This window comes from Lactuca virosa, chromosome 4, assembly GCF_052849685.1.
Source record: "Lactuca virosa cultivar CGN04683 chromosome 4, Lactuca_virosa_CGN04683_v6, whole genome shotgun sequence".
NCBI lineage: Eukaryota > Viridiplantae > Streptophyta > Magnoliopsida > Asterales > Asteraceae > Lactuca > Lactuca virosa.
In genome coordinates this window covers 170,021,624-170,046,445 of record NC_136429.1, presented here as the reverse complement: position 1 = coordinate 170,046,445, position 24,822 = coordinate 170,021,624, and the positions used below count along the sequence as shown (strand labels likewise).

Here is a 24,822-nt window from a genome sequence, read left to right as displayed (position 1 = left end):
GTTGTTTTAGAATTATCCTCCTCAACTAATTTCTTTAATTCGGGTTTGATATTTTCAACATTTCCAGTAGTTACGAAAACTTGATTTGGAAAAATGACATCATCTGTACATTTGAAATTTGGATAAACCACTGTATTTGTTTCAAGGTAATGAACACCTTGTTCAGTCAGCACTTATTCGAACTTTTGTGTATTTCCATACACTTGTTCAACAACTATACGAGGAATTTCTTTTTCCTTTGTAACTACCTTTTTCTTCGTTTGTTTCTCTTCTTTCTCATCATCACTATCATCTGTTTGGCTGTCTCTGACTTCCACAAAGTCCTCGTCACAAACTTTCGAAGTTGAGGATTGATCAGTGTCAATCTCAACCAACAAATCCTTACCTTTTTCTTTTCCTTTAAATGATGATGCAACATTTATAATAGACAACTGAGAACAATCAACATCCTCAATACCACTGATTTCACTAATATTGTCAGAATTATCCTCAATATCAGCAAAATTAGATTGAGAATCAGATGTTGACTTCTCAGTCTTTTTCAAAATGTGAATTTGTTCAGACTTAGTCAAAGTGTCATTTACAATTTTAACCAATTCAGTTGAATCAAGACATTCATCTGCTTTTACTATTCCATATCTATACTTATCATTCAGAACTTTGTTAAAATCAGCTATTTCTTTTTCACAGTCATATGAAATGTTATCTACCGTAGCTCTTTCATAAGCTAAAAATGGCAGCAATTTTCTATGTTGTTCTTTACTGATTTCGCACGAATGATGTAGTTCAGTTAATTTCCCATACAATCTTTTAGCCGAATTACAGTAAATGTTCCTCTGGGCTAACAACAGTTTCGATTCACTAGACAAATTATCCCTATCCACCATGATATTAGTTATTTGAAGTTCTAAACAATCTATCTTAGCAATTTTCGAATCTAGTTTCTTCTGTGTCTCTAGCAACTGCATAGACAGCTTCTTAGCCTCATTGCTAGCAGATACCACAATTGAATCAAAATAAGTAACAGTTTCATCGAAAGATACTAGTTCAGAATTATAAGCATGTACTGGAATATTGAAAGATTCAAGAATATTACGTACCTTCGTGGTCATCGGAGATTTGTCAGCGGCTTTTGATACGAAGCATCTCCCATGAACTTCGTATTCCTCCTCATCTGAATCTTTTTCCATCTTTGCATACATTGCTCCGTGGGTTGGATTTCGCATCTCCTCATCATCTGATCCAGATTACCAAATTTGATAAGTTCCATCTTCTTCTTGTTCACCACGAGCAACTAATGAAAGATTCTTTGCCTTCGCACGCACCTCCTCCAACTTTTCCACATAGTACGCTTCATCCTTCGTCTTATTCTTTTTCTCATCTTTCTTCCTCAGCATGCAATCATTAGCTAAATGATTAGCCCCGTTGCAATAATGACAATCAATCCCGGCATCTCCCTTTAACTTCTTCTCTGTTTTTCCCTCAACAAACTTCTTATCTTTCTTCTCTTCCTTTTTATTCTCATCCCCAGCACTTTTACTTAGAAAATTCCCTTTTGTCTCAGATGACTTTGCCTTCGGATTGAATGGATTTTTGAAGAACTTTTTCACACGATTGTTTGAATAGAAAGCAATCGCCTAATCATCTGAATTCATGATGAACCCTTCGTCTTCATCTGAAACATATTTCTCAACTTCCCTTTCAGAGATCTTCGAAACCAAAGCTAGTGGACCTCCCAAACTTGCCTTCAATTCTTCAGCAATTTCGTTCACTTCGCTTTCATGAGACTTCAGCTGATTGTACAAGTCATTCAAAGTTGACGTATCAAAGCTCTGTTGATTCTTAACCATCATGCTCACACTACGCCACTCCTTATGAAGACCCATAACAAAAATTAAATTGAACTCCATGGCTGATCTGATGATACCATATCGATTGCATCGATAGATTAATTCATTTAGACGATCATAGTAAACTTCAATCGTTTCACCATCTTTCTGTCTGAAGTCCTTCAGTTCCACTAAGCATCGCTTCACTGAGTTAACTTTTGTTTTCTCACTCCCCTGAAATTTCTCCTTGAGAATGTTCCAGATCTCCTTAGCAGTTGTACAACTCCTCATATAGTTGTAAACAACTGGAGGCAAAGCACCTCTTAGCTCTCTTATGCATCTCTTCTCTAGCTTTTTTAGACGATCAGACTGATTCTCAACTTCGGAACTTCCAGAAGATGATCCAATTGGTTGAACATTCATTGGTGGATTGAGATTTCCAGAAATGCAATTCCACAGTTCTTCATCCAATCCATTGAGATAATCCTGCATACGATCAGCCCATTGATCGTAATACTCAGGGATTAGCATAGGAATTTTGGTGGATGATCCTAGAAGATGAGAAAATGAAGTCATGGAATTAAGATTGAAAGACGCCATTGATGTACGGAATAAATCCTTGAGAATTTTTGAAGAAACTTTGAGAATTTGACAACAACCTATATGATTCAAATCAGAATCACTAGCAGAACACTCGATTTAATGATTCAAGTGCAGAATCGAATCACATACTTAGATCCAATGAATTTTTCACTTTCAAAAATTGCGGAATTTCTTAAACCAAAACATTGATTTAAAAACTTTTGAAAAGATGAAAATCAGATCAGAGATATGATTCTTGCTCTGATACCAATTGATGAAGCAATGAATCGAGTATGAAATAAATCAGAGTTTAATGATCAAAGTAGGATTGCAAGATTTGAACACAGATGTAAATATGATCTTGTTTCAGCTCTATTACGCTCTCAAGTTTTACAGAGTACAAATGTCAATTCTGTAAAGACTAGTTTTTTATGACTCTAGTAAACACTCCTATTTATAGGAGAGGAAAGCGTACAAAAAATATACTAAGGCTTTGACTCTAACGCTTCGAACATAAGTGCCCTAGTAAAATACATTACAAAATATTCGAAGGGAACAAAACATACTTCGACTAAGTACAACATTTAGACCCTTACAGGTTGTGATATTATCTTGAATTTTTGGAAAATTCTTCAATTAAAGCCTTGTTAGTGGCGAATCCTTCTTTGTCATGGGACCTTGATAATCAAGAAGTTGGCGGCTGCAAACGTTGATTCCATCATAGAAAATTAAAATTTCCCGTTGCACATTGATATCGTGTTGAGGGCAATTTCGTAGCAATCTCTTGCAGCACTCCCAAGCATCGTATAGCGACTCCCCATATAATTGTTGGAAATTTTGTATATTTCTCTTGAGTTTTGTTACATTGCAAGTAGGGGTGAACTGTTGTACAGATTCAGTTCTAAAATCTGCCCAAATTGTGATTGCTCGAAAGGGAAGTGATTTTAACCATTCCTTTGCTTCACCCTTGAGTGTGACCAGTAAATGTTGTAGCATCACCGCATATTTAGTCATGTTTGGAGCGTTAAAATAATTTGAAATATCCACCACATCTTCCATGTGCTCATAGGCGTCCTCGTGGTCCTTCACAAAAAATGGTATAATATCCTTTAGCGTACTAAGAATGCGTACCGGAGCTCAAACTTTGTTGTGATTGGGATTTTTGGTGGAACAAGGCATGACCCATTGTCATTCCACATCCGCCGATTATATTCGTTCGTTGTCATGGTCATGATGTCACCCATATTTCCTGCTAAAACAAAACTAGAAAGACATGCATAAAAGGAAAAAAAACTAAATAAACGAAACACTGAAAAAATACAGTTATCACGTCGTGACAGTGAGACCGTCACATCGTGAATTCTGCTAAAACAGAAAAATAAAAGTAAGCAGAAAGTTAACTTTGTACGGTTTTTTACCCCACAAAAAGGTTCAATTAAACTAAAGCAATTAAATTATAACAAAAATAAGTCGTTCCCCGGCAACAATGCCAAAAACTTGATGTACAGATTTATACCTACAAATTTTGAATTTATAAGCCTAATCACTTAACTAGTTAATCACACTTAGGCAGTGTACCTAGTCCAAATATAGTATAGTAAAGCAAGTCGGGTATCGAACACAGGAACAATTTTTAATTAATAAAATAACTGCTAAAGCTAAACTAAGAAAAACAACTAAAAGTGAGGTTTTATCTGATTTAATAAGTTCATATTAACTTGATTACTCAATCAACTAAAATATACTAAGCAAGCAAATAACTAAAGACAATTTTAAACCAAGACAATAAGTTCATATTAGAAGTCTTGATCCGATCTCCTAACGTTTTCACCAATTCATGAACTACTATGTAATGGTCATACACAAGTAGAAACTAAATTTATAATTAAGATTATTGGGCTATGTAATATATCTAAGATTACTTATCTTTGATCAAGATAATTAATCAAACACAATTAGGATCAAATCATGTTTTCTAGCACAGTTAAAATAGTATCTTTATTACCTATTCTAGGATTTGGTTAATCTCTAGCTCTATCAATTTAATTATCATAAACAACTAGGTAAACAAATTCATGAAATTAAATTGATCATTCAACTACACATAACTTGAAGAATTAAGCAAAAAAAGATTGAAACTTTTAACATGCAAGGCTATGATAAATGAAACACAAGCTAAACCAACTTCATAAATCCATGAAAATTAGAAAGTAACACATAATATTAGGGTTCATCATTACCAAACGAAAGTCTAATGATTTAGCTCATAATTGCAGAAACACATAAACACATGGAAAACTAAGCTAGACATGATAAATCTAGGAAAACTGAATGGATGATGTGAATTCCTTACTCCAATCTCTTGATCTCTAGATCTCCAATCTTCTTATGCCTTCCAAGGGGTCTTAGAAGGTATTTTTTTTGTTGTTCAATCGCAACTTTCTGCCCCAGAACTCTTACTTTCAACCTAACGATCGAGATATATATACTTTCCAAATTTTAGTTGCCATGACGTGGGAAATAGGCTCCACATCGTGGTGGTGGGTTTCCTTGTTGCACATGCACTCGTAGATTGATCGGGGAGATTTCGGCGATTTTTTATTCTTCACGTCGTGAAAATTCCTTTTTCACAATGTGAGAACTGAAAATTTGCATTTAGCACAAAAATGAAAGTCATCTGAAATTTTTTCTAGTTTCCAGAACATGTTGATTCTCATCAATTGGAGTTAGGAGTCATGAGATATGGCCAAAATATTGATGAGTGGTCAAAAATGATGTTGATTTAGCTCCGTATAAAGATTTAGCTCATAATAGCAGAAACACAAAAACACATCGAAAACTAAGCTAGATATGATAAATCTAGGAAAAACGAAAGAATGATGTGAATTCCTTGCTCCAATCTCTTCATCTCTTGATCTCCAATCTTCTTATGCCTTCCAAGGGTTCTTAGAAGGTATTTTTTCGCATTTCAAGCGCAACTTTCTACCCCAGAACTCCTACTTTTAGCCTAATGATCGAGATATATATACTTTCCAAAATCTGGTTTCCATGACGTGCGAAATAGGCACCACATCGTGGTGCTGGGTTTCCTTGTTGCACATGCACTCGTAGAGTGACCGGGGAGATTTTGACGATTTTTTATTCATCACCTCGTGACAATGCCTTTTTCACGATGTGAGAACTGAAAATTTGCATTTAGCACCAAAACAAAAGTCATCCGAAATTTTTTCTAGTTTCTAGAACATTTTGATTCTCGTCAATTGGAGTTACGAATCATGAGATATGGCCAAAATACTGATAAGTGGTCAATCATAATATCATTTAAAAGTCCCCCATTAATGCGATGCAATCAAGCCGTGCCCCTCCTTTAATATAAGAAAACTTGAAACATGTAAACCACAAATCGTAAGCAAAAAGCTTAGTGAGTTCCCTAAAATACCACACAACACTCAACACAAATAAACAACTATGGGTTATTAGCAACCCTGGGGACTATCAACAGTCCCAGTTGGCAAACAGAACGCCCGGTGGGTTATCAACAACCCTGGAGACTACTCGAAATCTCAGTAGGAAAATAGCATGCCTGGTGGGTTATCAGCAACCCTGGAGACTACCCGCAGTCTCAGTACTCAGTAACAGATATTGTGATAACAACAAGCAAGAACCATCTGGTCAACACACACACACACACACACACCACAAGCTCATACAATCATGCAAGAGTCACAAAGACAGCTAGCATCCTACATACATAATTTAGTGAGCCGACATTAGTGTCTTCGACTCACAAGCACAGGGATGAGACTCACCTCAATCCAAGATAACTGAACACATGGACTGCTGCTACTGAAATCCTTACAGTGAACATAATCAAATTATCCCTAATCAACAATTAAGGGATTTTTTCCAAAATCCAAGGTCCAAGCCATACTCAATCCTTCCAATGGGTAAAAGACCACTTTAACCCTCTCATAACTGACCCAACAACCTATGGCCCAAACTCCAAAAGACCCAAGGCCAAAAAGGCTCGAAATGAGCATCACAGGAGCACACCTCGAGTACTGAACTTGTACGCCCTGTTTACTGCTTTCTGATGCACAAGCTAAAACCAGCCAAAGCTACAGACATGGAATCTTTGCATTACGATGTGCCTACACATACGTACGCCCATCATACTCATCAGAGGGCCAAAAACTCTCAATAAGCGCTTAATGTTTAAGACCAAACGCCAAAATCAGATCTAACATCTAGATAATGTCTTACACCATAAAGTTGCCAACTTTACTCCTTTGCATGCCTTAATGGGACCTAAAACCCATTTTTATCTTTCTAACCCATAATATGAACACCAACTTAAACATGATTCAACCAAACCCATGATGACTTTTTTATGTACCCACAACCTCAGAAATGCCAAGATCCAACATTCTAAGATCCTACAGTAGCTCATACTCACAAGAATGACTCTAGGGACCAAAACAAACCCAAAAAATGTCGTAGACTAGATCTAAAACATAGATTCATCAAGATAGAAGCTTTTTACCTCATGGAAGCTGATGAATATGAATAGAGCTTGGATCCACAAGCTCCAAGCCAAGCAATGCTTCCAACAAGATCTCCTTCTTCTCCAAACCACACCAAAATCACACCAAAAAACTCAAGAATAGTCAAATGAAGGTAGGACGCTTTGGAGTTGACTTGAGGGGATTAAATTGAGTCTAAGACCCTAAATTAGGGTTTGCACTAGACTGGAGTACACCCTGCATACTCCTAGTACGCCTAACGTACTCCAAAGAGCACCAATGATCTTCCTAGAACGCCTATCGTAATCCTATGTACGCCTAGCGTACTAGGCTTAGCCCTAAAACCCCCTAAAACCTCCAAACTTCCGAAGCCCATAACATTTTATTTCTAGGCCTGATTTCGATGATCCTTATATCCCCAGAAAGGTAATGAGAAGCTCTACAATTTTATCAACTCACTCTTGCCTTAAAAATTTTCAAACTTAAATCTAAAATTGATAAAAGGCGCAAACTATCACTTTACAGTTATACCCTTGGGCTCCAAAACACAAACCAAACTCTCAGATCACCTAATCTACATTATCCACGCCCAAAGGGGTTCTAAACCTATCCTTCCCCAATGCCCATAGCCCTATGATAATTGATCTTCGGGTCACGGCCCCGAATTACGAAACAATTCAAAACAATTTATTAGAACTCTCCCCCACTTAAATTAGATTTCGTCATCAAAATCATTCCTTAATATCTCAACTGTCAAACCAAACGATCCTGACCGAACTCCTTGAATCTCAAATATAACTGGAGATGTCATCCCACTCGGGCGATCGGCCATCCACTGCTGTCGAACCCAATTTAGTAGAAATCACAAGCCTTAACGAGTGTCCAACCGCTATGCCCGAAACTGAAAAACCCTGACCAATGTCTGACTCCCAGTCAGACAGAACCATTCCAAACTGATCCCACAAAGACTTGACCTCACAACTTGAACCGCACAAATCTATCCGTCCTGATCGATTAACAGATACTCGAAACATATACCCCCGGCCACTTAACTCTACCAAAAAATCCTCATCGAAAACAAAATCAGCTCCAGACTCAAAAACTGAACAGGTACAGGTGGTCGTGGTTTATCCGCCAGCGCGACTCCATCAGTCATTCACTTCCAATGAAGGACAACTCAACCAACCAATGTGTTGGGTTTTGAGCATTCTAACACTCCTAAGGTGTACATGCAACCCTAAATACCTTGGATCTATGTTTTCTCTATTATACATGCAAATATCAATTTTCCAAGGTATTGTTCTAACTAGCATAATATAAAGTACACATAATATAAATTCTAGTAGAATTACATACCTCTTGTTTGGTGCTTGATTCCATGGAGCTCAAGAGCCTAGTGCCCCAAATGTGACACCTCAAATGGTTCACACAACATCATAAACACTTGGAATAACTTGAGAGAAAGTACACACTTCATGAAATCGGTTTGCCCTCCACATATCGACTTAGTGGCCGATTTTGACAAGAATGATATGTTTATATAGTGTGACATAATTAGGGTAAACCCTAATTGTCATGGCTTTCCATTTCCTTGGATCCATGGGTTCAAATACACCATGGAGCATCCTATGGGTTTTAGCCCAACTTGATAATCCATGGAGCATTAGCCCACTATATAAGTATGGATGATTTACACAATCAACCCATATATTTAATTAGTCTTCTTTTGATCACTTAATTAATTCTAGATTAATTCTTGATCAATACTAATTAAATAATCTTATTAATATATTAGAACTTATAATATATTAATAAACCTTAAGTGTTGTTTCTCTCATTTTTGTCTATCCAAATGCATGATGCCATGCAACCCAAATGGACCATGCCGGGTCGGGTCAAGTATATACCAATTATAGTTATGGACTTAGACACTAATCCAACAGTCTTCCACTTGTATAAGTCTAATAACTATTATTGCAAGTACGCCTTCACAACCTGACCAACAATCGTAGCTCTTAAAAGCTGCTGCCGAACTCTGAACAAATGAATGACGTGTCCATTAGATAAGTGATCATATATTCCTCCATTCCTAGATATCATATGGACTGAGACATGGATTATAATCATTCTCTCTGTCCATTTGTTGTTTCCCGATTTTCGATTTATGACGACTGACTAATTGAACAAATCAAATCAGTCCAGGCCCGGCCGAGCACTTACATTTTGTCATCACTAAATCATCGAGGGGCCCACAGATATCGCTTTTATCCCTTTGAGGGTAAAAGGAATGGATAAACTTCGACTCATATGCTTGTACTGACTACTTGTTGAATCATACACAAAGGCACGTTTTATAACATCGAGTTACCAATGCATTTTCGTGCAATCAATGTATAATCAACTCATAGTCAACAACTCATATCTCTAGGTTTGAAGAATATAAGATATTATCGTCTCATGATTCACTCGTGATAAAATCCATGAAGTGATTCAAATGAGCGTGGGTTGAATCCAATACTCAGAACTTATGAGCACTCATGAATGTTGTAGCGACCACTGCTATGTCTAATGCACATTAGACAAATCATACAAGCCAAATTCATGACAGTCTTGATTCATATCTACTTCCAACATATGCCTGACTGTGGATGGTTTGAATAACTTAGTCAGTCGGGAAGAATGACCTAGTTATTCTGGAAGTCAAAACATGCAAAGTGAAACACAAAAATAATACTAATCTTGTATGGCCTCAACACTTTGAGTGTAAATAAAAACACCTTTTATCTAAGCACCATATTGATTACTCATTATTCATGTTTCGATTAATCAACTTAATACTTGAATTGAAACAATAGTCATGCCATTCTCCAAGCATGGACACTATGTTCACATGTGGTCCTCTCTTTGTGAAACAGATCGATTGACAATATTTCAATGATGCTCATTTCACAATCCCAAATCCTTTACAATAAATGTAAGAACACCAAATTCTTGTCATTTACCGTAATCTTGTTAGATTCTAAACCTATATGCAATGATCCTCTTGTAATGAATATGCACACAAGTCACAAAGATTTGGCAACATACATTACAAGGAATTCCAATGGAGATCAATTCCATGGAAATGAAGTCTCAAATTCAAAGTACATTCCTTTTAACATCCTTCTTTGCATTAAGTTCTTTAATTTTACACAGATTCAAAGAACAACTTCCACCTATGGAAACAATTCCATATTACCATTTTGACCATCACTTTTGAACAAGAGTTGCCTCTTTTCAAAATATGTCAATATGGTCCTTACTCTATACTTCTAATTGTCCATGAGCAACCAATCTTTGGTAAACCTCAGATTGTCCTCGACAATTTGCTTAATCATTTTAGTCATTTCCAGTTCTATTCCTTTTCCATTTTAATGCCTTAGGCATTTGGGAAAATTTAGAATGGATTATAGCACATGTAATCGAACCTATACCCGAAGTATATAGGACATGATTCATTCTATAAATTTTTATTTTCCATATTCTCACAATTCGAACTATGAAGAGGTATGCCGCAATCATAATCAAATTTTGAGAACGCAACATATATAGAATTTCCTTATGTTAAACCATTCCAACATAACATTCATATATATCCTTGACTAAAGTTGATTAAAATCTCAATCTAAGCTTGTAGAATTGGAATGAAGTATACAATCCTTTCCCTTAATTATAGGGAAACAACTTTTCGAAGCGAATTGAAACTATTGTTTTCTATAATTAACATTGCTAACTTGCAACATAATCATCATGCTCCCACTAGCATAATGATTATTATCTTACTAGCATAACACTTATGCTCCCACTAGCTTTGACATGTACTCAGAAATCAGCTGGACTTCTAGAAAAACAATACTTTATTGACTTTCTTACCAAAGTTCAGATTTCTGATACGAGATGTTTTGATAAGACTTTATCAAAATCATACACCTTTCCTTAGATAGCTCACTTGTGTGTCTAAACAATTATGAAGAGGGATGCCGTAATCATAATGTTTAGACCTTTTGTCATTCTCACAATTGCTATCTACTTAAAATCTACTTAGTGAAAGAGTTTCCTCACCATCATTTTCATGAATCGGAGAGAAACCTTATGACACTTAGATTTTTATGGTGTAAGTGTTACTATCCATGTGAATTTGTCATAACCATAATCACAAGACAAGGTTAGTGGAAAATCCAAACACATATGGACTGAACTTGTTCAATCTTAATTTCTTGCCACCCGGCAGCACAAAGGCCTACCATTGCTTCCAGGTTGTTATGCAAACAATTGAGAACTCATAGAACTCACAAGCATAGTCAACTTTTAACTAGAATAGACACAGAAATAAGAATATGTCAACACGATAGGTTACAAAACTCAAGTCGTGGGCTAGTGATTAACAAAACACTTGATTAGTTCTTGAAACTATTTCAGGATCTTTTAAACTCCTACTGTCCTCTTGACATATAAGACTCTCTTGCCCAATATTCCAGAGATAGTACGGATTCTTTTACAAACACTTCACACAATTGGCCTTAGTTGGTCCTTGTTTTATCCAAAACATCTCAACTTACTAATTTCAAATGTACAAGAGTAAGAAAACATTTTTCTCTACATTTGACAAGTGTTTTAAACCTTTCTTAAGATTATGTCACTCAAGGCTCAATCTTGGAGTATGACTCTAAGATTTTATTTTGGAATGAAGTATGATTTATCTTTTGATTTAACCATTTCCACAATTCACGATTCCTCTCCTTAGCCAACAAATGCACTAAGGTGTGCTTAGAGGATCAATTGTGATATGGTTCCATAATCACTAAGATAATCATAAAACAAGATACACAAGTACTCTCCCATCTCTTCAGATTGGAGAAAGTTTTATCTTTCTGCCTTATTTGATTCTTCTTATTCATTCTGCCATATATTGAAAATTTTCCAATGTTTCAGAATTACACTTAAACTTGTAAGCATAATCATATTTACTAAACTTTAGTAAATCATAACGAATAATCTTACCAACCTTTGTGGTGGACCTGACTAGTGCACAACCTAATGCACCCGATCCTTTAGTCCTTCGCTTGACTTACATGCGAATGTGAACAAGGAATTAGTCTTAATTTACCAAAGATGAAAAATCTCATTCATCACACAATACAACTTGCATTATTCCAAGTTTCTATCCAACTAAAACTTGGGTGATGAGAATCTTTCCTTATTTGATAAATTATGACACTACCACAAACGAAAGAATCAAATTCATTTTTCCAATATTGCTTATCAATGGAAACATATAAACAACAATTTTTCACAAATGCCTTTGTAAGGATACTTAAAATAAATAAAATCAAAACTTTTCTTTTATTTTTAAAACTTGCGGAAAAACTTATCCTTACAATGCAAATTCATATGAAAACTTTGTTGTTATCTATTCCTAAGCAATATCTCATAACTCTTATGTAGTGGCTCAAAATTCTGGTCATCGAACCATGCGATCAGAATCAGCACACCTTTTCTTTAAGCTTCCTTTGATTCTTCAAAAACATCAAAATGTAATTACATTACATCATGTATTAAGAATCTCCAAAAGAGACTTAATAGAGTTAGATAACGGACTTTACCTGAAGTAGAGTCAAACTTTTGACTTTACCATCCTTATGAGGTTTCAGGTAAATTCGGCAGCTTCGCAACCAGTGCCCCTTTTCTTTGGCAATAGGCACATATGGACTCTTTGGGAATGGTACATGGGACTATCTCAGACTTAGCCTTTATCTTTACCATTTGGTCAACCGAGTTGGCTATGGCCGATCCCTTTCTATTGGGAAGAGAAAGTTTTTCTGGATTTCCAGTGTGACCATTGTCAATGTCCATGAAGTTTTGGGAAGTCGATCTTCTAATCAAATTTGCTTTACCAGTGTTCCAAATCATTGCTGATTCAGCAGCACCAAGCAAATGGATAAGATCATTAAAGGGTCATGTCGTGCTCTGTATACTGCTTCTGAACTCGTACGCCCGAAATGAGCATCACAGGAGTACGCCCCACCTTCTGAACTCGTACGCCCCGTATACTGCTTTCCGATGCATAAGGTACAACTCATCAAAGCTATAAACGTGGAATCTTTGCATTACGCTGAGCGTACGCATACATAAACCCAACGTACACATTATAGGGCCAAAAACTCTCATTAAGCACTTAATGCTTAAGACCAAACGTCCAAACTCAGATCTAACCTCTAGATAAGGTCGTAAACTATAAATTTGCCAACTTTACTCCTTTGAATGACTTAATGGGACCCAAAACCCGTTTTTATCCTTCTAACCCATAATATGAACACAAACTTAAACATGATTCAACCAAAACCATCAAGATGACATTTTTATGTACCTACAACCTCAGAAATGCCAAGATCCAACATTCTAAGCTCCTGGAGTAGCTCATACTCACAAGAATGACTCTAGGGACCAATATAAACCCAAAACATGCCCTAGACTAGATCTAACACATAGAGTCATCAAGTTAGAAACTTTTTACCTCCTGGAAGGTGATGAAGTTGAATAGAGCTTGGATCCATAATCTCCAAGCCAAGACATGCTTCCAACAAGATCTACTTATTCTCCAAGGCACACCAAAAACCTCAAGAATTCTGAAATGAAGGCTAGGGTTTCGTGTCTAGGGTTTAATGGGATGGGGGCTAAAGGTATGAGGGTTTAGAGTTGAGTTGAGGCCATTAAATAACGTTCAAGACCCTAAATTAGGGTTTTCACCAGACTGGAGTATGCCCTGCATACTCTAGGTATGCCTAGCATACTCTAAAGGGCACCCGTGATCTTTCTTCCTAGTACGCCCAACGTACTAGGCTTAGCCCTAAAACCTCCAAACTTCTGAAGGCCATAACTTCTTCATTCTAGGCCCGATTTCGATGATCCTTATATCCCCGGAAAGGTAATGAGAAGATCTACACTTCTATGAACTCACTCTTAGCTTAAAACTTTTCGAACTTAGATCCATAATTCATAAAAGGCCCGAACTATCACATTACGGTTATACCCTTGGGCTCCAAAACACAAACCGAACTCTCGGATCACCTAATCTACATTATCCACACCCAAAGGGGTCTAAACCTCTCCTTCCCCAAGGCCCATAGACTTATGATAACTGATCTTCAGATCACGGCCCCGAATTAGGAAACGATTCTAAACAGGGTGTTACATACCATATATCCATGTGGGCGGTAAATGATTATACATATTTGGCGGCAAGATGTCAGTACTTAAGGTCTTATATGCATTATGTACCCACAAGAGTTTGACCCATTAAGATGTCTCTTTGGAAAATTCTAATTATTATAAAAAGCAATGAAATGCAAGTTATTTAACTTAGGAATTTTTTTCTTCCTTTTTTTAGCTTATAAAAAATGTATTAGGTGACACTATTTTTGTCATTACGTTTTCGCAACTGATAATTTCTATCCATTAAATTATAAAACATTTTACCTAACCAGGAGTACCATTATATGATAATTTATTATATAATATATTCGGTTCATGCAAATGAGATGCTAAAGTGATTTATATCATATATTCGGTGTCATCAACAAAATATGTTCAAAAAAATACAAATAAATGATAATTTTAGCAGCATATATTACGTACTCGCATTAGCGTACATTTGGTGCAAGGAAATCTAGCTGGAACATTCTACTAAACAAAAATATAAATAACAATGCTCTCAAGAAATATTTGTTTGGTACTAAAATGTGGCATTCAATATAACAATTATAGTGGGTGGTTTTATGGCAGGAAGGTTAATGGTCATGATGATAATAATAATTAATCTTAATCAAATATATACCACCGGTCCATAATCACATTCAAGATGTCACTCTAAAAAAGGAGAACGTATAGTTGTTATGCTAGTTATAATCACTTACTTCAATGCACACTACATATCGTTGATCCACAATCACATTCAACTCATTAGGAAATGCATCTTCATACCCATCTTTGGGCAATCCCTTCACCATGTCATTTTCACTTTTCCCCAACAGACGTGTTGCATCCCAATCAAAGAACACCACAGATACAACACTAGAATTGTTTTAAAACATACCTGGATATTATACCTAAACCAATAAAGACCAACTTCACCTTAGTTTATTCATTACAAAATTGGTCATATTGGATAAATTAGGAGAGAAGTGCATCTTGTACTCATAACCACATCCATACGTTTTTCACTTTGGACACTCCCAAGACATGCTCTCATCAACACTAAAACTATCAACAACATCCAAGTCCACACTTGGATGACTGTTCCCACATGCAACATAAAACCAATGTTGCTCTTTCTAAATAGTCATGATGTTCCCAACCAACACCTATTTGGTTTCCTACGAATAGAAAAAACAATCCAACACCGGAAATAATAAATAAATAATTCCATACAATATAAATTTAATAGCTCCCCTAAGTCCCTAAGAGCAATGGCCAACATTCTTTGACAATCAAAAGCAAATTTGTCTAATGTGAGATCAACCTTTAGGCCTTCAATATCTATAAACTTCTCTGGTTCAAAAATCATTCCTTCAATCTATAATATACTACAAATACCATTGGATGATTAATGGTGTAAATTATCCCTATATAAGTGAATATGTTTTGTACCGTTTTCTAAAACCCACAACAAAACGTGTTACATAAGGCAAATATTGTATTATTGTTCGATTTTCTGCAATTTTTCCATGCCTCTGTGTAAATAATGCAATATTGGTTCAGAGTCAATAACATCTTCACCATCTAGAGTAACAATGAGTCGAAGAACACCGTGCATTGATGGGTGGTGAGGTCCCATATTGACTATCTACTCTAGCTTGGGGGTGGGTCCTGGTGGGGAAGTTGTAGATACTTTTCCATCTTTTGTATTACCAAATAAAGAGTATAATTAAAAAAAACTATAGATATGATCTTTTATCATATAAATATATTCATTCTGAAACTAAAAATAACTACTATATTTATAGATCATCATTAGAAACAAATAATAACCAAGAAAATTCCACCAGAAATAAAGAATTTTTTTTAGCATACTCAAGAATATTCCTAGCAAGAATTATTTAGGAAAAACGATATTATATATATATGGAAAAATTCTTGGTTATGAGACGCATTCAATATAAGTCCCCAAAATCCAAGAACATATAAGAAAAAAATGAAAATTTAGAAGGGGGTCAAACGTCTTGTTCTTGAATGAAAAAAAAGGAATATAAAATTCAAATTAATAAAAAATTTGGGATCAATCTGTAAAGAGTCTCCTGTCCAGCACTACACAAATATGCTCTAGACATATATAACATATTATTTTGTGCCAAAGCTATTTTTAAATCACAAGCTGAAACAAGTGAAATCAAAGGGCATTACTTGAATGCTACTGCGGGTACATGCGAAAAATGATTATTTGATAAGCCAGTGATTTTTTCCGTGTTTTAAAATACGGTTAACCAACATGCTAACTAATCAATTACAATAATCTGGATCAGATTTTGCAGTTTTTTCTTCTGCAGTACCTCGATGTGTCATGAGCGTGAAAGGGGTTCAAGAAGTTCCTTTCATGCATTACGTTAGGTATCAAGGAAAATCCATTTTTAGTTCAAAAGGGTCGTTTCTTTTGATGAATAAAGCCTGGCATATTCTAAAAGTCTTTCCTTTCGAAAGTCCTTTTCAAAAATTCTATATAAATTTCTATATGATATGAAACTAAGATAGTTACTTTTCAGAAAATTGTAATGATAGGCGAAATATCTATGTTTTATTATTCTCAAGGTGGGAGAAAAGATAAAAAAAAATAACCCGGTGTTCTTGATTCCTAGGTAAAGATGTGCGAATGTCGGTCCTATCACTTAATAAGTGTCGGATGAACCAAATCCTCGTTGAATTTTATTTTTCCATTAGAAGGGGCTCGCACATGTTTTGTAGTACCCCCTGTAAATACTCCGCCGGTATGAAAAGTTCTTAATTCTCCAATAAATTGACCTGCAGGATGTATCGACGGAATGAAATTGTGCGTGTTGAATGGATCGGAGATGGGAGGATTCGACTATAAACCATTCGAGCTAAAATTGATTATTGTTCGTATACAGTTCGAATGATCTATGGGGTATTAGGCATCAAAAATTGGATATTTGTAGACAAGGAATAATAAACCTTTATTCCTGCAGATCCACTCTTTTTCCTATTGAAAGCTTAACCCTTTGTCTCTGTGTTTTCACATCGAGAATTATTCGTAGAGGAAGAGATGTCAAAGGGGCTTCTTACTCCCCAAAAAAGCCTCTTACATCTCTATATAATCAATGCACGGTGTTCTTCGACTCATTGTTACTCTAGATGGTGAAGATGTTGTTGACTGTGAACCAATATTGGGTTATTTACACAGATGTATGGAAAAAATTGCAGAAAATCGAACAATTATACAATATTTGCCTTGAACAAAAATCCATTTTTTCAATAAATAAATAAATAAGAATTGGGTTGCACCATATATATATGAAAGAGTATACAATAATGATGATATTTGCGTATGTACGGCTTGGAGGGAGATCTTTCATATCTTTTGAGATCCACCCTACAATATGGGGTAAAAAAGCCAAAATAAATGATTTTAGCATCTTCAAAATTGTAACCTTCCCATGGCATATAAGCTATTAATACGTTTTTCCCAAAGCAAGTTCGCCACCAACTGTGGCAGTACCATATGCTAAAATTTGTCCTTTTTAATGCATTTACCCCGCTGAACCTGGGGTTTTTGATCAATACTTCCAATTAAATGAGTATGAATAAAGAATCCATGGATGAAGATAGAAAAGTAGATTTCTAATTTCTAATCGTAAGTAAATCTTCAATTTTTGTTTGCATTTGTAGCGAATAAATTGAAGCTAATTAGCAAATTTATGTCGTTTTTTGCCACTCATTTTTCAAAATATTCTTCAGAAATTTCCCTCAAATATTCTTATCCCTGGCTACTCATAGTAAGTTCAATTTTTTCGAAATATTATAGATTTTTATATAATGATAGAAAATGAGTTATTTCGTCTCAAAATCTGAACAAGAGCTTGCCCCACCCATGAGTAGATATTTCATAGTAGCCTCATTAGACCGTGCATCTTTCTTGGTATATCCAGATAATAGGTACGTTATGCTCATTACTAAACTTGTTGAAGAGATGATCATTGGGCCATGCGGGCTCCCCGTAATAATTATGACGGATACCTTTCGCCAATTTCGCTCTTAGTACAGGATCATTCAAGTCGGGTTTTTTTGTTATTGGGATAAGAGAATTCTTATAGATCCTGCCAAATAGAGCTTTTATACATTTCATTAACCCATGAACAGGATCTATACATCTCGATCAGAAAAAGAATCAAGAGAAAAAGAAAGAATCGGAATTGATCGAAATATTTCTCGAAACAAACGAAAAGGAAACGAAAGATGAAACATAAATCATGGATCAACTAATCTCTCTTGGGGACTATCTTATTGAATTGCATATTCAATGACGAATGATGTATTAATTAGAGTCTATTAGAGTATTTATATCTAACTTGGTCATCTCATTTGACCAATTGTAACTTCTTGTTTTGAATATTTGATTTAAAGATTCCACCGACCTATAAAAAGTGAGCCTAACCCTTGGGGATGTTCTATACCTATCCAAAAGTTTTCGCAACTCAATCATAGATGATGGAATCATCAAAGATTTGACATTTTCAATGCTTAATGCTCTCGGCTGGGTAGCAGGAGCAACTTTTAATTTATTATGAGCCCAAACGATGGATTCAATAAGTTCTTGCCAATAGCCACGTAAAAAACGTAACCAACTTTGCTGACAATTAGATATTTTTTGTTTGGTCAGAAGAGTCCTCCGAAATCTTGGATTAGTGATTCCTTTTGATATTTTGATAGTAAAAAAATGAGGATCCTGTATTTTCAAGGTTGAATCTCATATTCTAATAAACCCCATAATCGTAAAATAGTAGGAAATCTTTCAATCTAAAATTCAAAGAAAGATTACATTATAATGGTCGAAGCAAGACTTCCCGAGTTAATAGGCTAGTTGGATATTCAAGAGAGAAAAACTAGTTAATTTGAAGAGTTAGTTTGAATTATCGCTTAAAGTTTGATGAACTTCTTTTCGCTTTCAGCAATTCATGCAAGTACATTACAGACGTATGATCATTACGCTTCAACCGGGTTATTCTATTCCACCTCTTAGAAAGAAAAGAACTTAAATCAAAATACTTAATAGCACGACGATACATTTATACAAAACTTCTACCCCGAGCACACGATTGGGGTTATGTATTTTCCGTTTATGGGAGGTAGTATGGGATCCGTAGTCAGGGAGAAAATTACCCATTTGACAGAATATGCTACTAAAGAATTTCTACCTCTTATTATACTGTATGCTTCCAGATGGGCACGCATGCAAGAAGTTTGGTTCGATTAGCATGTTTCTAGGGTCTGTTGAATAATTTTTATGGATTCTGTCAATGGATTAGTTCGATCCAAAACTTGAGATATTGAATCATTACTATATCCGCTATTATGATATTCAAATTCTTTAGAGATCATATCTTGTAATTTTTTCGAAGCTTATTTTTGATAAATACTGATAACTCTCGGAGTGGGACAAGATCAGACACATTGAGTACACCCGATACATGGAATATTTGGGTTTGGAGGTGTCGATTTGTTTTTGATGGAGACTTTATTCTCCCTCATGATCCTAACCAGAGGATTGGTAACGGTGTTTAAATTGTTGTCTCTGCTTTCTATTCGAAGAAAAAGAAGCCAAGTATGCAGGTAACCAAGTTTCTTGATTTTTTATTGATTTTTTTCGAACGAGGTAAGATCCGGTGAATCAGAAACAATTAATTAAGAATAAAAAACTTTTTTTATGGAACAGACATATCAATATGCGTGGATCCTGAAGCAGAAGGAGATTTTACTCGTTGGTGTCAATTAGGTGGTCTGTGGACTTTTGTTGCTCCCATTCTAACTAAGGATTCTTGTGGTTCCGAAGGATCCGGAGGATCCAACTACATGAAACCAGGAACAGAGAGGTTTCCCCCTTTTCTGCCGACTCTTTGGCCTGAAGAACGTTGGTTTTAAGAATGAGTGATTGCCTTTCACTGACCCTTACTGCCCAACCTGAGAGTGAACGGCTAATGCGTTCCACTTATTGAATAAGGTTTTATGGTCAGTCCATGACCCCTGGATGCCGAAGGCGTCCTTGGGATAATCTCGTGCTCAAATAAAATAGCAGTAACCTCTCCATTGCGTATTGGTACTTATCGAGTATAGAATAAATCTCCTTCTCTTTGTTCCTATGAACAAAATTGTTCCATTATTACCAACAGAATAGAACAAATATGAACCCTTGCGTTGAAATAATCCACTAAAGAGGGGGTCCATAACATAGTCATATTATATTTCCAATGCAATAAAGTTACGTAGTGTCTTTTTTCTTTCATAAAGGGGTATTTCCATTGGTTGGCATTGGTATCGTGTTCATACCGTTGTATTGAATGATCTCGGACGGGTGTACGACAAAACCTAGAAATCGATCACTGATCCAATTTGAGTACCTCTACAGGATAGAACTCAACAGAAAACTGAAGAGTAACGACAACAAGTGATTGAGTTCTATGAGATTTGGTTTGACTACCGTAACTATGGCGGAATATTTCCGAGATGTTAATGAACAAGATGTACTTTTATTTATTGACAATATCTTCAGTTTTGTCTAAGCAGGATCTGAAGTATCCACCTCGTTGGGTAGAATGCCTTCCGATGTGGGTTATCAACCTACCCTTAGTACCAAAATGCGTTCTTTAACGAACTTGCAAAACGGATCTGTTTATCATAAAGAGATTCGTTGTTCTTGACCTGCTTCACCTTAATTGTTATTTGAACAAGTAAAAGTTATGTCTTGGTCCGAGTGGGATAACATTTCTCTCCTGCATGTCCATGGAGTTTTGGACATTGACCCCATTTCATATGATGGGAGTTGCAGGTGTATTGGGCGCTACTTTCCTATGCGTTATTCATGGTGCTACCGTAGAAAATACTTAATTTGAAGATGGTGATGGGGCAAATACATTTCTTTCTAGAAAGAAATCACAAAAAAATTGTCCGTCATATTTTAGAGATAGGCGGGCAGGTTCCAGAATTAATATTCTTGTTTTCATTAATTGTGTAAGATTTAAATTCCTACTCATTATATCCAGATCCATTTCTTTCTTTTCAAGGGTCGTGAGTGGGAGCTTAGTTTCCGTCTGGGTATGCGGCCTTGGATTGTTGTTGCATATTCAGCTCCTGTTGCAGCTGCGACTGCTATTTTCTTGATCTACCCAATTGGGACCAAATTGGTAATTGGGCAGTGAAAATTGTAACAGGTGTACCTGAAGCTATTCCTGTAATAGGATCACCTTTGGTAGAATTAATGCGCGGAAGTGCTAGTGTGGGACAATCCACTTTGACTCGTTTTTATAGTTTACACACTTTTGTATTGCCGCTTCATACTGTCGTATTTATGTTAATGCACTTCAATAGAAGAGAGTATGAGAATTTTGAAATTCGGATTTCATCCTTCCAAGAGGCTTAGCCAAAAAATTTTAATGCCAAGTGGTATTATTTATAGCTTGTGGATTTCCAGGATAAAACCTAATTTGAATAATTAAGTATTCATACTTAATCTATTCAAGGCAGTTCTCCACATCAGTTACCAGGAGGCTTCCAAAAAACCCTTCTAGCCCTCCCTAATACAATGACCTATTAGCAACCATCTAGAGTTGTCTTCCTTGCTTAATTATGAACAATTACAATTTAGCCCTTGAACATTTAATTGATTCATTTAATCCCGAATTAATTCTAATTATAAGTAAACTAATTTAAATAATTTCTAATTATTTTATTAATCATATAATAAATTAACAAATCATTTTATCTCTCTCCCAAAGTTATTCCTAGCTATTTCTAGTTGTTACGGGCATCCTAAAAATGACTTTACTTTTATTCTATAAAGTTATACCAATTTAGTTATGACATTGACCAATTTAATTATGATATTGGACACCTATTCCAATAAAGAGCAAGATATAAAAAAAGACCATCTAACTTCATTATTTAAACCAAACCAATGGTTGTTACATAATGAGTACTTGCCTTGCCATTGTCAAATCTTACCAAACGGAATGATGACAACCACAGGTTCACCAAAAGCAACATTATCAATCATAGATGCGAAATACTCTGCATGCTCGACCTACAGAGTACAATAAATACGATCCAAACTAGATAGAAAATAGAAATTACTAATCACATATCTACAAAGTATCCTATCCAAGCAAATCTATATAATTTTGTCTTACTCAAGATCCTTCAATTCAGTCGACACCCTCTTAGTAGACCGACCATCCTTCATACTAAGCATCAGGTCAGTATACCATGTCAATACACCAATAGCATTTGCAAAGTGAAACAACAAGTATTTTGTAAGTGCCAAGACAATCGAGACAAGTATAAGACCAACTTTATTTTCGATACGAAAGCTTACTCTAATATCCGTGAAGCTGGGTGGCTACCTGCACATGATCCTACATCGGTTGGGAAGGAGAACTAAGAATTTCTTATAAGGGGTGTGGACCTTCCCCGTTAAGGGTTTCAATGAGTCAAGTTGAGACGAGTAATGCCAAGCTTGAAGCTCGACTCGAACTCTCCTTGAGCCTAAATTTGTAGCTCAGACTCGACTCGTGAAATACTCGATACTATCGAGCTCCCCTCGACTCAACTCCACTAAATTTAAAAAAAAATCGTTAAATTTGAATAAAAATTTAAAAACATTCCACACGCTTTTACATAGTCCAAACTAGCAAAAAATTCACAATAAACTGTCTAGTGTCAATATAGCATCAACCATCTATTTCATTGTGTTTACATACATCCAATGTACCAAAAAGTAATATTCTTCGATGTAATATAATATGAACCATTATACCATCAATAACTTTTCTCAAGAGTGGCAAACTCATTTTTTAGTAATTATAATATATATATATATATATATATATATATATATATATATATATATATATATATATATATATATATATATATATATGAAAGGGTAAAAATGTAATTTTATAATTACTCAATTAAGTTCGCGAGCCTTGCGAGCCGAGTATTTTACTACACATTCTCGACTCGATGATGTACTCGAGTAGCGCGAACTCGATTAAAGTCGATTCAGTTTCGAATATTTTCCTAGTCGGTCTCGAGTTTCTCGTGAGTTGGATTGTCTCGTTTACATCCTTATTCCCTATCAAAACAGGTTTTAAAGCCATGAGGGCAGCAGACCCCATAAGAATTCTACAGTTAAGCGTGCGCGGGTGAGAGCAATTTCAAGATGGATGACCCCTAGGAAGTTTTTAGCTCGGGTGGCCAAATCGGACAATATTGTGATACGTGTCAGAGATGATTGTTCCAAATGGTATCAGAGCTAGGGCACTGTTCGAGGTCTTCGACGAGGACGTCGAATCCTATAAAGGGGGGGGGGGGGTTGTGAAGGTGGGTGGCTACTTGCACCTAATCCCACATCGGTTAGGAATAAGAACTAAGCATTCCTTATAATAGGTGTTGAGACCTTCCATGTGACAATGCATTTTAAAGACGTGAGGGCAACGGATCGAATAAAAACTCTATAGTTAAGCTTGCCCGGGTGAGAGCAATTCCTGGACGGGTGACCCATGAGAAATTTTTGTGTCGGGAGCCCAAATCACATAATATTGTGATACGTGTCAGATTGAGATGTTCCGTATGTACCAATTTCACATTCCTCCCCAACATGACCTGAAATAATGTCTCCAAATTTGGCAAAACAAAAAAAATGAAACCATGAGAGAAGCCACATGCCAGGGCCTTAAAAGGCGTGTTTATGTGAAAATTTAATTTAAATATACGGTCTTTCATTTTCAAACAAACAATATTATCAGCAACAAAGAAATTAAAAAAAGCATACACACTCTCCTCCTTTAATAATCTTTCAAACCTACGAGCTAAAGACTTGGTGGTAGTTAGAGATATAGTTCCTCTGAAATTATCATAAAAAATAAATAAATAAACTCAAAAAACTATACTAAAGCAAACAAAACTGAAGCAACTCAATTAATTAAAAGACATAAAAAACTAAAATCTACGCCCACAAGAACCATAATCGCATCCCAATACAGAGTCTCTCCCAATCGATTGACATGTCGAAAAACAACCCCTTACAAGAAGCTGTTTTCCACAAATAGCACCGCATTAGACATGTCATATGACCTTGAAATGTGAAACTTTTGACAACCCAACAAAAATCTACTTAAGTTATAAGTTAAAATACTCCAATAACTATGCTTGATTTTATTTTTAAGTGTTGTTCGGTAACAAATTAAAATACTTGGTCTTGACCTATTCGTATTTAAATTGGCATTTAGCAATTTGTTTTATTGGAATTCCAGACTTCAGATAATATAGAGAAAATTAATAAATAAATATCTGCAGCGTAACCTGACTTATCTGCATTGCACCCCAATTTATTTTACCTCCACACATAAATGTTTTATTAAACTGTACAGTTTAGATAACTTAGAAAATCATTTTGATGTTTTATCATAAAGTATTTAATCCGTACACATACAAATAAAATAAGTTCAGATGAGAGAAAAAACAAAAAATGATAATTTTTTGTGTCTGATAAAAAAACAACTGTACACTACATCAAAAATTATTTCAAGGGAATATATCAACAATTTCAATAACCACAAGTCCACAAT

At 35.6% G+C, this 24,822-nt stretch overlaps 1 non-coding gene across 1 annotated transcript; it reads left to right on the top strand.

The window, feature by feature from the left end:
* The first annotated feature begins 3,162 nt into the window (after positions 1-3,162).
* On the top strand, positions 3,163-3,269 carry LOC145110498 (small nucleolar RNA R71). The gene has a single exon (XR_013709877.1). It is a non-coding gene; the product is annotated as a small nucleolar RNA R71 (small nucleolar RNA).
* Positions 3,270-24,822: the final 21,553 nt, after the last annotated feature.